Here is a 13,141-nt window from a genome sequence, read left to right as displayed (position 1 = left end):
GCGCAGGCGTCCCGCCTCCACCGCCTCCATTCGCGCGAGGCCGGGCAGGGCCGGGACGCGGTGGCTGAGACCCGGTGCGCGGGGCGCGCCGGCCTCCCCACGGATGCTCCGCGGCCAGGCTGCCGGGGGGCTATTTATAGCGCCCGGGCATCACGTGGGCGGCGTGGCCGGTGACCCGCGAGCGACCCGGCTTGTAGTGGCTCCCACACCTGCCGCCTAAATATAACCACGACCCGGCCCGCGCGCAGGGGCAGACAAAGGGGCGGTGGACGGCCGAGCCGGGAGAGGAAACGCCGTGGAGGAAAGGGAAACGCAAGGGCGGGGGCGCTGTTCGCGCACCCCGCCTTCCTCCCGCCGGGCTCCGGCGCCCTCCTGAACCCTCTGGGGCTCCCCATGGCCTTCCTTCTCCAAGGAAGGATTCGCTCTGCGGAGAGGGGGCGGCGCCAGGTCGTGAGGAGCTCAGCATGGAGCCAGGCTCCTGGCGGGGACCGCAGCGCAAGCCAAGGCCCAGAGGGCGAGCTCCCTACGTTGCAAATGGGAAGGAGGGTGCCTGTGGCCCAGGTGGGTTCCCGAGGGTGACACCCACAGGATGGTGGCCCACCACCTGGTCTGGCCCTGAAGCCCTCCTGCTCCAGCCTCAAACCCGGGGGCCCTTCCACTGTGTGCCCCCTTCGTGGCCCTGGAAGCTCCTCCCAGAGGCTGCTGTCCCGCACTGAATCGTCACCACACCCCAGCGCCCGCCCCCCCCGCCCCCATGCAGGTGAGGAAACCGAAGCACCGGGACACACAGGGAGCGGTGTCCACATCCCGGCTCATCCTCCAATGCTCAGTGCAGATGCCCCTCCCCAGAAGGCCCTCTGTTATGGGAAGCCCTCCCTGGGTCTGGGCCTGCCCCCCCCACAGCAGGGTCCTGGCTTCACCTCCTGGAAGCACCATGTCAGGAACACGAATGCTCCCCAGCCTGTGAGCCCCGAGAGTGCAGCCTGGCACCGCAGTCAACCGTGTACCTGCCCCGGCCCAGGCGGAGGCCCTCGGAAGGGGGTGGAGCAGGGTGGGGAGAGCCCCCAGCACACAGGGTCCCCAGAGGCCTTGCCTCGCTGGGAACCCGGCTCTGAGCCCAGCTCCCAGACAGCCAGCCTGGCCCCTGCAATCATCGGTCAGCACCGCAGGGGCGGGGTGGGAGGAACTGGCCAGGGGCCCAGCCCAGAGCACGGCCCCCTCCCAGGCTCTCCGCACCCACATACCCAGAGAGTGTCAGTCATGCCGGGACCCGCACTCCTCCCACCCTCAGCCGGGCAAGCAGGCAGAGGAGGTGAGGATAGGACAGCCGTGTACAGGGCAGAAAGGCCCGCCGGAGCCCCCTCCCAGCCAAGCCAGGTGGCCTGCCCACCGGCTCACAGCAAGGGCTCCTCCACCCAGAACCAAGGTGGGCTCGGGCCAGGACTCCCAGTCCAGTGCTCTTAGGTCCCCCCTTGCAGCAGCCTCTTCCTAAAGGCCAGCTTTGGGAGCTCAGGGCCCCACCACTCTCCCACCTGGACCACTTTCTGAGAGTGTGTCCCCTCAGACACCATGCTGGACACTGCGTCCCATGAGCAAGACACGTCGGCCACGCTGTATTAATGAAACAGCAGCTCAGAGGGGTCGCGGGGCTTTGCCCAAGGAAACAGAAGAACCAAAGCCGGGCTGCTTTGCTGGGCCCAGAGACCCTGCTCATCCTGACCCTGGCCCTCTGGGAGAGAGGAGCCCCGGGCAGGCTGCTTCTGCCACCCCACACTTCATCCTCACCCGTACAGGGTGAGAGGTCCCACCAAGCTCTGTGACACTGCACCCAGGACCCAGAGCCCACCGTGCTGCCGAGGCTGCACCCCTGTTCACCCTCGCCTGGGGCACCTGCTGCAGCTGGCACAGTCCCAAGCCCTTCAGAGAAGTCTATTTTTATCAAGGCAGGAGCCGTTCCTGGAACCCTCCCAGATGAGCCCAAGTCCGCTGGCTGCTCGGGGGCCGGGAGGGGAGACCCCACAGGCCGAGTCCACGCTGATCCCCCAGGAAACCTTCCCAGAACCCTCCTGCCTCTGGACCCGTGGCACCGAGGGTCCAGCCCCTATCGCTGACCAAGCTCCACCGCCTCCCCTCCCACCCACCCCGCCTCCCTGCAGCCACTGCCCTTCCGAGCAGAGAGTCCTGGCCCCAGGGTAGGTGTGTCCTGAAGGAGGAGGGGTTCAGAGGCTGTCGACTCCACCCACCTCCAGCACAGGGCCTGGCACCAGGAGGGCCCCCCACTTGTTGTGGAAGGAACAAGTGACCCAACTGTTCTGGGCAGAGGTCCAGATCCGGGAGCCATCCAGAACCCATCACAGGATCCGAGCCCCTGAAGTCCAGAGGAAACTCAAAGGTCACTACGCCATCTGATCGCCAGCCTGCACACCTCCGGTGACAGGGTGCTCACTGCTCCTGGGCAGCTCCCCGAGTTATGAATCCCTCCCTCTAGGGCCTCCTCAGTGCCCCCTGCTGGGATGGGGACCAGCGGCAGGAAAGTTTTGGGGCCAAATAAGCCAGCACAGCAGGCACTGTGAAGGGCAGAACTGGAGGATCAGGTGGTCAGGGAAGGCTTCCCGGAGGAGCTGGCCGGCGAGGGGAACAGGCATGCTCCTCGTTCCTGGAACTTCATCATCAGGGCTTGACCAGCTGCCCTGACTCCCTGTGTAGCCCGGGGCCAATGCTTGCTCTCTCTGGGGCTTCAGGCCTCCTGTATAAATGGTGACACTGCCAGGAAGGGAAGGCACCTTCCGATGGGGCCCGCTCCAAGCCGGTCATGGGGTGCCCAGGCTGTGACCTGGAAGCAGAGCTGTTGGGAGCAGGCTTGAGTTTCCACCCGGGAAGGCACCTGTTCTACCCTCCAGGATCTGGAGACGGGGAAGAGGGCTGCGAACACACTCCCCGGAGCTCCACCACTGCCCCTGGGCGCTGCATGGGCTGCCCTCACCACACCGTGGCTTTAGTGGTGCCTCGTGGGGCGTGGTACCCACTTGCCAACCCAAGTGGCCCGCCCACACGTACCATCAGCCGCCAGCACTGACCGGGCTGCAGCTCCAGTGCAGACCCAGGAGGCAGAACTGCTACCTCCGTGGGCAGTCGTGGGTGTGGCCAAGGCCGCTGTGCTCCACCCTGGCTGCCACCAGGCACCCTGGGTCTCCTGAACCCCAGGGGCACGCCAAGCCCGCCAGGCCCACGCTAAGCATCCCTGGCCTCGATGGCACCCACCTGGCCGGCACCCACATGGTGAAGGCTGCCTGCCACCACTCTGCAGGCTGCCCTTGCCCCAGTCCTGGCGAGGGCTTGGGCCTCCCCACCTTGGCCTCAGCTGGCCTGGCCACACCCTGCTGGGCCTGGACACTCCCCTGGAGGGACCTGGCACGAGAGGAAAGGAGTAGGGCCAGAGGAGGGGGGCTGAGCAGAGGAGTGACAGGAGGACAAGGGCCGATCTGCCTGCAGAGCTCTGGGCTCGCCGGTCTGGGGTTGAACCCAAAGCTGTCTGTGACCACCTGCCCCTCGGAGCCCCGGCTCCTCACCAAAAGGTATGACAAGCCCTGCCTTGCCGGGGTGTCGAGGGGACAAAGGGACGGGCACTGACGGCTGGAAAACGGGGCCTCTGTGGCCACCATGCAGGAGGAAACTGAGGAGCAACAGGGACAGCAGGACTGCCAGGTGCCCTGCAGGTGCCCCTTCCGCCACCCCGCTGGGGGGAGGTCCCCGCCTCGGTGCCAGAGACAGCACCCCTCCCTCCCAGACCCAGCTTCCTGCCGGGGGCTTACAGCTGGGGGCACAGATGGCTTGGAAGGTGTGGCTACTGCTTGCCAGGCCGCCTGTGACATCACACAGGGACACACTGGCCGCAGCTCACGCAGGTGTCCAGGTACATGGGAGACTGCACCCCTGGGGCTGCCTGCCTCTGCTTGAAGCTCCACTGTTCACCCATCATTGCCCAAGACACCCCACTCCCACACTTCCCCCCTACCGAGGCCTCAGCACTGGCTCTGAGCCCATTCTGCCACCGGGGTCCTCCCTGCGGCCTCCCCTGCTCCCGGCCCAGAGCTCAGGACTCCCTCCAAGGGGGACAGAGGAGCCAGCATCCGTTCATTCATTCATTCATCCAACTTAGAATGTTCATTGAGCATCTTCCAGTGCCGGGTGCTGGGCTAAGCTTGGGGGACACAGGGGAAGAAGTCACCGGAACAGGCATAAAGCCGGCCCACCCCCAAACGGGACTGCTGACCACCCTCCACCCACCCCCACCCTGAGAAGCCACCTCCCACGGGCATGGGCGGGCCGGCTAATCACAACACTGCGGCTGCCCCAGGAGGGGGTGGAGGTGCCCCCCATGCAGGCAGCATTACTGAGCCAGGGGTCACCTCGCCCCTGGAGCCAAGCCCCTTGGGTTCCTCGCAGAGACCTCCCTCCACCCTGTGCCTCAGCTTCCCGCGCTGTCACTCACAGGGTTAGAACGGAGCATTTTCGCAGCGCCACCTGTCGCTGGGCTACCCAGGTCCCACCTGGGCCACACCTGCCACCGGCCCAGCCTCCCCTCCCCTGGCTCCTGCAGGGGGAGCATCGCCCCCATGGAATTCCAGGCACTTGACCGCAAGCCTCTTTCCCTGGGACCACGCAGGGTTCCCCTGCAGCACCCCTCCCCCAGCTCCAGATCAAACACCATCTCCTCCGAGAATCTTTACTGACCAGGTGACCTCCGTAGTTACTCTCTGTGCCTCAGTTTCCTCATCTGCAAAGAGGGAAACGACCGCAGCTGCCTGACAAGGCCTGGCACGGAGCACCACCACAGCCCGGCCGTCAGCACTGCCTGTGGTACCCTCACCCCGGAGCGCAGACGCCACCCCCTCCTCCAGTCTCAGCATGGCCACCCGCTGGCTCCCACCCTGCTGCTGGCCACACAGCATCCATGGCTCCCTATAGCCTAGGAAACTAAGTTCTGAATTTTCAGCCCTGCCCCTCTACCCTCAGTAGGGGGAGGGAAGGAGGGGGCTATAGGATTCATGCCTCCAATCTCCCTTTTCTTTCTAGGACCCAAAATGCCCCCAGACACTCCTCACCCACAAGACCAGGTGAATGTGCCCTCCTCCTCCAGGAAGCCCTCGGTGCCCTCCAGGCCTGGGTTTTCATTCCTATGTGTACCTACCCAGCATCCATGTGGGCACTGGGGGTCAGGGGTAAATGAACCCTCACGACCCTACCCTCAGGGCAGGGTGGGGGTCGGTGGGGGGACACACACCAGGCGGTGGATTGAGGTCGCCAGAAAGGATATTGACTGGGGGGTAAGGGGGTAGACATGGAGGCCTCTCTGAGGAGGTGGCTTCTGGGCAGAGACTCAGGACCCACACCCACGGCAGGGGCCCCCGAGCGGGGACACATCAGACTCCCCGTGAGCTCCACGAGAACAGCGTGCCCCGTCTAGCACTGCTCGCCAGCGCAGGACCCCTTCCACCCCCGCTGTCTCCGTCACCCTCACTGCTACACACACCCCCATCAGAGGCCAAAGACTTATGAGCCCCATTCCACACGGAAGCCAGACAGAGAGGCGGAGCAGAGCCACCGAAACACGGTTTTCCGGTTCGAAGCCCAGGGTTCCTTCTCTTCACTCCAATGAATCAATGCAAACGTCATCCATTCAGAGCCCGGGCCCTGGGGAGTGTTAATACAGACAAGGCCTTCAGAGCAGCGGGAACGGATGCCAGGAGGCCCAGCCACAAGCATCCACCACCCGGCTCCCGGCCCTCAACTCAGAGCCCAGCAACTCTCGCTTTGCACACAGTTATGACCGACCTAGAAAGCGGGACACTTCCAACCCCCTCAGGGGGTTATTAAAACCCAAGACAACAATGGATGACAATCTAAGCTACCACTCATTAACAATAAATATTAATAACAGCAGTTACCACCTGTCGAGAACCTGCTTTCTGACACAGCCTGAAGACTGTTAGGGTCAAACAGATGGTGAGGCCCTCTGTTCATCGGCTGGGGCTTCTGCGCCCCTGAAAGCTCCACTGATTCATTCTGTGTGAGGGGACTTAACGCGGCCCGACAGGTTGCCATGAGGCTCAAACTCCGAATCTGCACTGATGGCCAAACGAACCACAGACTGCCTGGGGGCTGGGCTCTCTCCAGCCCCCGCAGCACCTCCAAGGGCACCTGCTGGCCAGGTGGCCCCGGCTCCCTTCACGCCAGCTGGCGAGCAGTGGTTATTCACAGCACGTCCTCCTTTCACCCCCCAGCGTGATGACACGTGATCACCCGTGTGGTCACTGCATCGTGACTCTCATTGAACACGAGGACACGGCTGCAGAGGAGGCTTGGTCACTACCCAAGGGGCAGAAGAACCAGGCTGGACCCCGGCGGGGCCTGAGTCCCTTCTCTGCACTGTGACCCCGTCCCACCTCTGATTGTATGACCAGGACCGCTGGTTACCCTCCCCCTGTACCGCCGAGGCAGAGGACGCCAGAACCCGGAGGCCCGGGCTGCACAACGTCACAGAGCCTGGGAGGAGGGTGTACATTCCCACGTGGGCCAGTCTGGGCTCTGGAAGGAAAAGGACCCCTCGCCCCATTTGACAGAGGAAACCACTGAGGCTCCCAGCTGAGCTGCGAGCATGAACAGGAAGGCCTGAGGACCCCCGGTCCCCACCCTCTCTTGGGGTCTGCCTACTTCCCGGTCCCCACCCCACCCGAGCCTGCCACGAGCCCGCGGACACTCACCCTCCGTCCTCAGTCCTGGAGTCCGCAGAGGCCGGCCCCCAGCCCAGCTTTATCCCCGGCCTGGCCTCCCTCCCAGCCTCCGGGCCTCCCGCCCTCCCCACGTCAAAGGCCCTGGAACCACCCGCCTGCCCGGGAGGCGGGGGCTCAGGCAGGGGCAGCCCCGGAAGGATCCCGTCTCCCAGGGCAGCCCCGGCAGCCGAGCAGGGGGGCTGGGGCACAAGTCTGTGGTCACGGCGGGCACCCTGGTCCCGGGAAGAGGGCAGGAGAGCCCCCCTCCCCTGCTGGGCCGGGCTCCGGGGCCCGCAGGGGGCAGGACAGTCCCCAGGGCCCTGTAACTGCTGGCAGCCAGAGCTGACGGGGGCAGCAGGGGAGGCGGGGCCAGCTCAGAGATAGCGGGGAGGGGTCAGAGGCACCAGAGCCCAGGCCCTACAGCTGGGAGGGTGGGGGACCGGAGCGACAGCCTGGAGGATTCCCGGGTCTCTGGTGCGTCTCCGCACTGCCTGCTGTGGGCTGGAAAGGGGGTCCCAGGGCCCTTCCCTCGCGGGGATGGGGAGCCCACCGCACCCCCATCCACCCCCAGAGAAACAGCCCAGCTCTCTGCAGCCCGCCCCCAACCTAAGCAGCCCCCTGGTGCCCTCCCCAGCCTGCTCAGGGGGGCAGCCAGGTTTGCCCAGAGCCCCACTGAGCCCGGCGCTCAATTCCTCCTGTGTCCTCCGCAAGGAAGCCAGCGAAGAAGCGAGTTAGCCCACCCGGCCCAGGCCTGGGATCCTCGGCCCTACAAAAGCACTGAGGAAGTGGGAACCCCACCATGGGGGAGGGGCTGTTCCTGCTTCCCAGATCAGGGTCACTTGCCCCTCCCCCACCAGGATGCTGCCCCAGTCACGGTGACATCAGGAGGGGTGGAGCCCATGGGTGGGGGCGGTATCTCAGGCCCACCCAGCCCCCAGGGCTGTACTTCTAGGGGGCAGAGGGAGGCCACCAAGAAGTCCACGCTATGCCTGCTCCCTGCCAGGTGAGCAATGGGGGCATTTCCTAGCTGTAGGAGGGGCCTCTACCCCATGCCACCCAGACGGCTACCCCATAACCTCCCCACGCCCTGCCACATCCACAGGTCCCCACCGGTTCCCACCGGCTGCCACCCCCAGACGGAGGCCCCTCCTAAGGGCCTGTCACCCAGGCTCAGCCCGTCATGGCTACCCGGTGCCTCGGCCAGTCCCCAAAGCCCTCCCCAGCCACCCAGCCCTCCAGCCTCACAATACCAGGGACCTCCACACAGAGACGGGTTGCCCACCTTTCTGAGGCCCAGGCCTCACCACCCCCTTCGGGGCCCCAGCATCTGTATTCACACGTACAGCTGGGCTGACCCGGGCAGTTGGGAGCAGTGTTCTGTAGGCCCTGCCGCACCCCCGGCTCCCTGCTTGTAGAGCCCCCGGTCCCAGGGGTCTGGTTGTCTGAGATGCAGAGCCCATCACTCTGGAGTGTGGGGCGCTGGGTTGGGATTCTAGCCAGGGGGAGCAGAGCTTCAAAGCCTGCCCCACCCTCGGACTTGGACCGGCACCCACAGTCCCCGGCGCGTTCCTCCTGGGCCCCGTAGGGCTGGCACCAACTCCTGGCACCATGCCGCCCCGTCTCCGAGGCCCCTAAAGGCCGGTGTCCAGAACGGGCGTGGCGTCCCAGCAGGGCACGGAGTTTCAAGATCCACTTGAAGCTAATGGCCCCTGTGAGGCGCTCGCACCCCCCAGGCCCCCCTGCTCAAGTGAAGGCCCCCAGGAGGCCCAGAGGATCCTGGCCTCCCCGAGAGCTAAGTGCTCCCCAGGCAGAGCCCCAACCCCTCTTGTTCCATGAACGCATACACGGGACCCTCAACAGGCAGAGGGAACCCCGGGCTTAAACTGGGCTCCCGGGCTGAGGCCTCAGAGAACAGGGGGCGGTGGGTGCCGGGGCCCTCACAGAGGGTCCGTGTGGCCTAACAGGCCTTCTCACTGGCCGGGAGGAGGCTGCCCACCAAATCCTCACCCACCAGGATCAGCTGGAGACCCCACAGGATGCTCAGCTGGCAAGGGGACAAGGCCCGCAAGGAGCACGCACTGGGATGCCCACGGTGGCTGAGAAAGTCCTCCCCGGCTGCTGTGTGCCCTGGGCCCATCGCCTCACCTCTCTGGGCCTTCTGAGTCACCAGCACAAAGCAGGAGTAACAGGCCCGTTGAAAGATAAGAAAACAGAACTGTACCCCGTAGGTGCCCACGGAGTTTTCACGTGGCCTGCAGGGCAGGAGGTGGGGTGCACGCGCAGGTTCCAGTGAAGCCCAGCCTGCGGAATGAAGCCTGATCAAACTGGGCCACGGCCCCAAAGCCCTCTTCACGGAGGAGTGGCTATGGCTAACTCCTTGGGACCCCTGGCCGGTGCGGGGACGGCTCCCCGAGGGCGGGGAGGGACAGAGGAGGAGAAGGGCTGTGAGCCGCAGCCAGCACCCCGCAAGTGATGCGGCCCCTGCCCGCCGCTCCTGGGCACCCCAATCCCAACGGGGAGCAGGGTCGGCTCCCACCCCAGCACCCTCAGCGGGGAGGCTCTGCCCCCAGACAGGGCAGCCAGTCCCCTGTGCCCACCCAAACACTCTGCACCCACCAGGGAGGTGGGAAGCAGAACTGGCCTGTCCTCCACGGCTGGACCCTGTTAGCACGGTGCCCGGGGAGCTTGTGGGCCCCAGGGGCGAGTGGACCTTGCAGCATCGGGATGTGATGGCCACTTCTGCTCACCACCACACCCAGGAGCCCGGCCAGAGCGGGAGAGAAGCACACTCTGCCCAGGTCACAAGAGAGGAGGCTGCAGCCCAGCTGAAGCCAGGTCCACGGGCCACCCAGCAGCCTCAGGACACACGCAGCCACCGCCCAGCTCAGCCCTCCTCTTACCTCCCATGGAGGTCCCGTCCCTGGGCCCAGCATCCAGCCCCATGAAGTGGGAGAAGGCCCAAGGACCCCACCGTGCAATGGCCCCGCGCCGTGCCCTCGTCACAGGCTGCTCCCCACATCCATCCCCAAAGCTGCACTGGAAGACACCCACCACCCCATTTTACGGATGAGGAAACCAAGGCTCAGACCATGCAATCAGTGACTTGCCTGAGGCTCCAAGCCAGGATTCCCAGCCAGCCCAGGGTGGGCACTTTCTGTGTACATTCAAACAGCCCCTGGAGGGAAACTGAGGCCCAGCCTCCCACAGATGTCAGGGCTCCAGGAGGCGGCCCTATCACCCGGCGCCTGCCCCAGTCCCCGGGGCCCCCCTCCCGTGCTGCGCCCGGAGCACAGGGCCACTGATGGTCAGGCGGGCAGGAAGGGGGCACGAGATCACAGAGGTGGCCGGGGCCGCTGGCCAAGGCCCTGGTGGATGCACGTCAGAGGGGCCTGCAGGAGCCGCGGGAAAGAGCTCTGACCTGGCCTCGGCAGGCCACGTCCAAAATAACCAGCCCCACCGCCCTGCAAGGACTCAGCCGGGCGCACGTAGGCCTCTCAGCCCCAGACGCTGCCAAGCTGGGCGCGGAAGGTCACAGCTATTTCTGGGCCAGCCTGGCAGCAAGACGCAGCCCCCCAGCGCCCCCAAAGAGCCGGCGCAAGAGGGGCGGTCGAGGAAGGCCCCAGCCCCAGGACGCGGGGTCTCTACCTGTGGCCGAGGGTCTGCTGGGGGACCCCATGCTGCTGCCTGTTCTCTCTGAGCTGGCTCCGTTTCAAAAAGCCCATTGGGGGCTTCCCTAGTGGTGCAGTGGTTGACAGTCCGCCTGCCGATGGTGCCCCGGTCCGGGAAGATCCCACATGCCGCGGAGCAGCTGGGCCCGTGAGCCATGGCCGCTGAGCCTGCGCATCCGGAGCCTGTGCTCCGCGACGGGAGAGGCCACAACAGTGAGAGGCCCGCGTACCGCAAAAGAAAAAAAAGCCCATCGGCACCATTAGTGTGTCAGGGTCACGTTGGTCCCACTGGCAGTTAAGGGCCTTCTCGGCCACCAAGCTCTGTGCTGGGCCCTTGGCCGGACAGAGAACCACATCCGACCCCTGAAACAAGCAGGGGCTCTGCCTTCCGCTCTCCAGTGGCTCCGAACCTAAGCGCACAGGGCCGCAGGAGGCTCTGACCGTGGCAGGGACCCCCCCCCGTGCCCACACGGGCACCCCCTGCCCTGCAGGGCCACACCCCCGGAGATGCCAGCACTGCACCCTACCACACACAGCCTCCAGCCTGGGGCTCCTCCTGCCCCATGCGGGTCACCACCACCCCCATAACTTTGTGGGCACCAATGACCATGTGGCCCATGGGAACCTCTGGCCTCTGGGCCAATGAGGCCCAGAGAGGGCAGAAGACCCTGAGGTGCAGCCTCACTCAAACCCGGGCCAGGCAGGTTCTCTGGGGGCCGAGGGGGAGGGCACAGTCCCCTCTTATCACCCCAGGCCCAGGCTTCTGCCCCACAGCCTTGTTCAAGCTCTTCCTGCCCACAGAGTCTGCCCTTCCCAGCAGATCACGAGCTCGGAGCCTGGCCTGGTTCCCATCCTGGCTCCCCCCGCCAGCCGTGTGACGCCGGGCACAGCCCGCAACCTCCCTGTGCCTCAGTTGGCTCAGCGGTAAAACAGGTTCACTGGAAGCTCATCCTTCTCGGAGCTGCCGCTGGCGCCTCTCCCGGGTCTAGAAGGACACCCCCCTCCCAGGCAGCCTTACCTGCGTCCCCCGACTGTTGCCGCCGTGCTGGACACCCACGGGGCTCTGACAGGACTCCGGGACCCCCAGGAGGGCCCACGTTCAGGTTCACGATTGTCCCAGGGGGTTCCTTGGGACACTCAAGGGGACCTCTTGCCCGCAGGATGTCTCTACAGACGTGGGGACCTGAAGATCTGAAGGGCAGCCAGCCGCACATTTCCAGAATGCGGGGGTTTTTTTTTGGCTGCACCACACAGCATGTGGGATCTTAGTTCCCTGACCAGGGATCGAACCCGTGCCCTCTGCGGTGGAAGCGCAGAGCCCTGACCACTGGACCGCCAGGGAAGTCCCTCCGGAATGTTTTTGAAGCCAGGCCCTAGCAATGAGGCACCTCACAGAACCCTACTTGGGCAACGCCAGGCTAGGGCACCCTGGGCCCCAGCCTCCCAGCTGTGAGGGTCGGAGAGCCTCCTGGCCTGGCTCCCCGATTCCTGCTCGCCTGTGTGTCTGGGACCGTCTCTCTGAGCCTGGGCGCCATCTGTGAAGAGGGACCATGAAGGTTCCCGGCTGTGAGGAGTGTTACAGGCGGACCATGCTGGTGGTCACTGTGTGAACGTCACGGCAGGGGTGGGGCATACCACACACCCCTCCCTGCTTCCCCTGTGTCCCCACCTTGGCCATGCCGTGGCGACAATGACCTGAGGGTGGCAGAATTAGCTCCTGGATGCAGGCATCCCCAGCCCTGAGAACGGCCGAGGCTGGATGCCCAGCCCAAGCGGGCAGTGGGAAGGGCCCAGCCACAGGGAGCCAAGTGCCCGCCGAGCACCCAGCCATGCCACCCTCCCCACGGCCCCTGCCGCCCCCTCGGCAGCCCCGCCAATGCCAGCAGAGCTGCCTTCCCAGACAGAAGGCAGCAGAGGGCCGGGCACAGCGCGTCCTGGGGAGCTGGGCATCAGGACCCGGGCTGCCTACACCACCCGCCTTAAGCACCTGCCCAGCTCCCAGGGGAGCAAGCAGGGAACCATCAGACTGGATGAGCCGAGGGAAACCCCTCCTCTCCCGGGCCTGAGCTTTGTGAGGGGCTGAGGCGCCTTCCAGCCTGGGGTCTGCACTGGCCCTGGCTCCCTGGGAGGCCCTGGGCATTGCCGCGGGCCAGAGGGCAGACCTGCGCCAGCCCCTCCACCCCTCCCTGCCCGGGGGCCAACTTCAGCCCCTTTCCCTGGGCTGCACAGCACAGCACGGCATGGCAGCCTCCCGGGAGGGGCTGCGGGCTGAGGGCTGGATGAGCTGACCTGAGGGTGGCCCCCAGGGCGCAGGAAAGGCTCCACCTGGCAGCATCACGCAGGCCATTCCCACGGTCAGAAGGACACAGCGGCTCTCAGGCCTCCTCCAGCAGAGCTGGGCCAGGACTCCGGGGGGCAGCCGCGGGTCAGCCCCTCGGGGACCAGGAGGCCCCTGGCTGCACCTACACACTGGGCAGAAACGCCCAGAGCCGAACGACAAGGTCCTGCTGCAGAGCACAGGGAGCTGCTGTCAACATCCTGTGGTGAGCCGCAACGGAAAAGAACATGAAAAGCAATGTCTGCGTGTACACGCACACACACACATATACACACGAATCCCTGCTGCGCGGCAGAAATTAACGCTGCAAATCAACTATACTTCAATTGAAGAAAAAAAAAAATGCCCATAGCCAGGTGGCT

General features: G+C 65.5%; 1 protein-coding gene across 1 annotated transcript in view; it reads right to left on the bottom strand.

Moving 5' to 3' along the window:
* PTP4A3 (protein tyrosine phosphatase 4A3) overlaps positions 1 to 12,924 on the bottom strand; it is a 23,587-nt gene extending 10,663 nt beyond the window's left edge. Inside the window, exon 1 of the mRNA XM_024741292.1 lies at positions 12,731 to 12,924. The gene's annotated coding sequence lies outside the window, so the exon portion shown is untranslated. The remainder of the gene's footprint in view (positions 1 to 12,730) is intronic.
* Between the last annotated feature and the right edge of the window lie 217 nt (positions 12,925 to 13,141).

Source organism: Neophocaena asiaeorientalis, unplaced genomic scaffold (genome assembly GCF_003031525.2).
Source record: "Neophocaena asiaeorientalis asiaeorientalis breed wild unplaced genomic scaffold, Neophocaena_asiaeorientalis_V1.1 scaffold177, whole genome shotgun sequence".
Lineage (NCBI taxonomy): Eukaryota > Metazoa > Chordata > Mammalia > Artiodactyla > Phocoenidae > Neophocaena > Neophocaena asiaeorientalis.
This window is presented reverse-complemented; position numbering and strand designations above follow the sequence as displayed.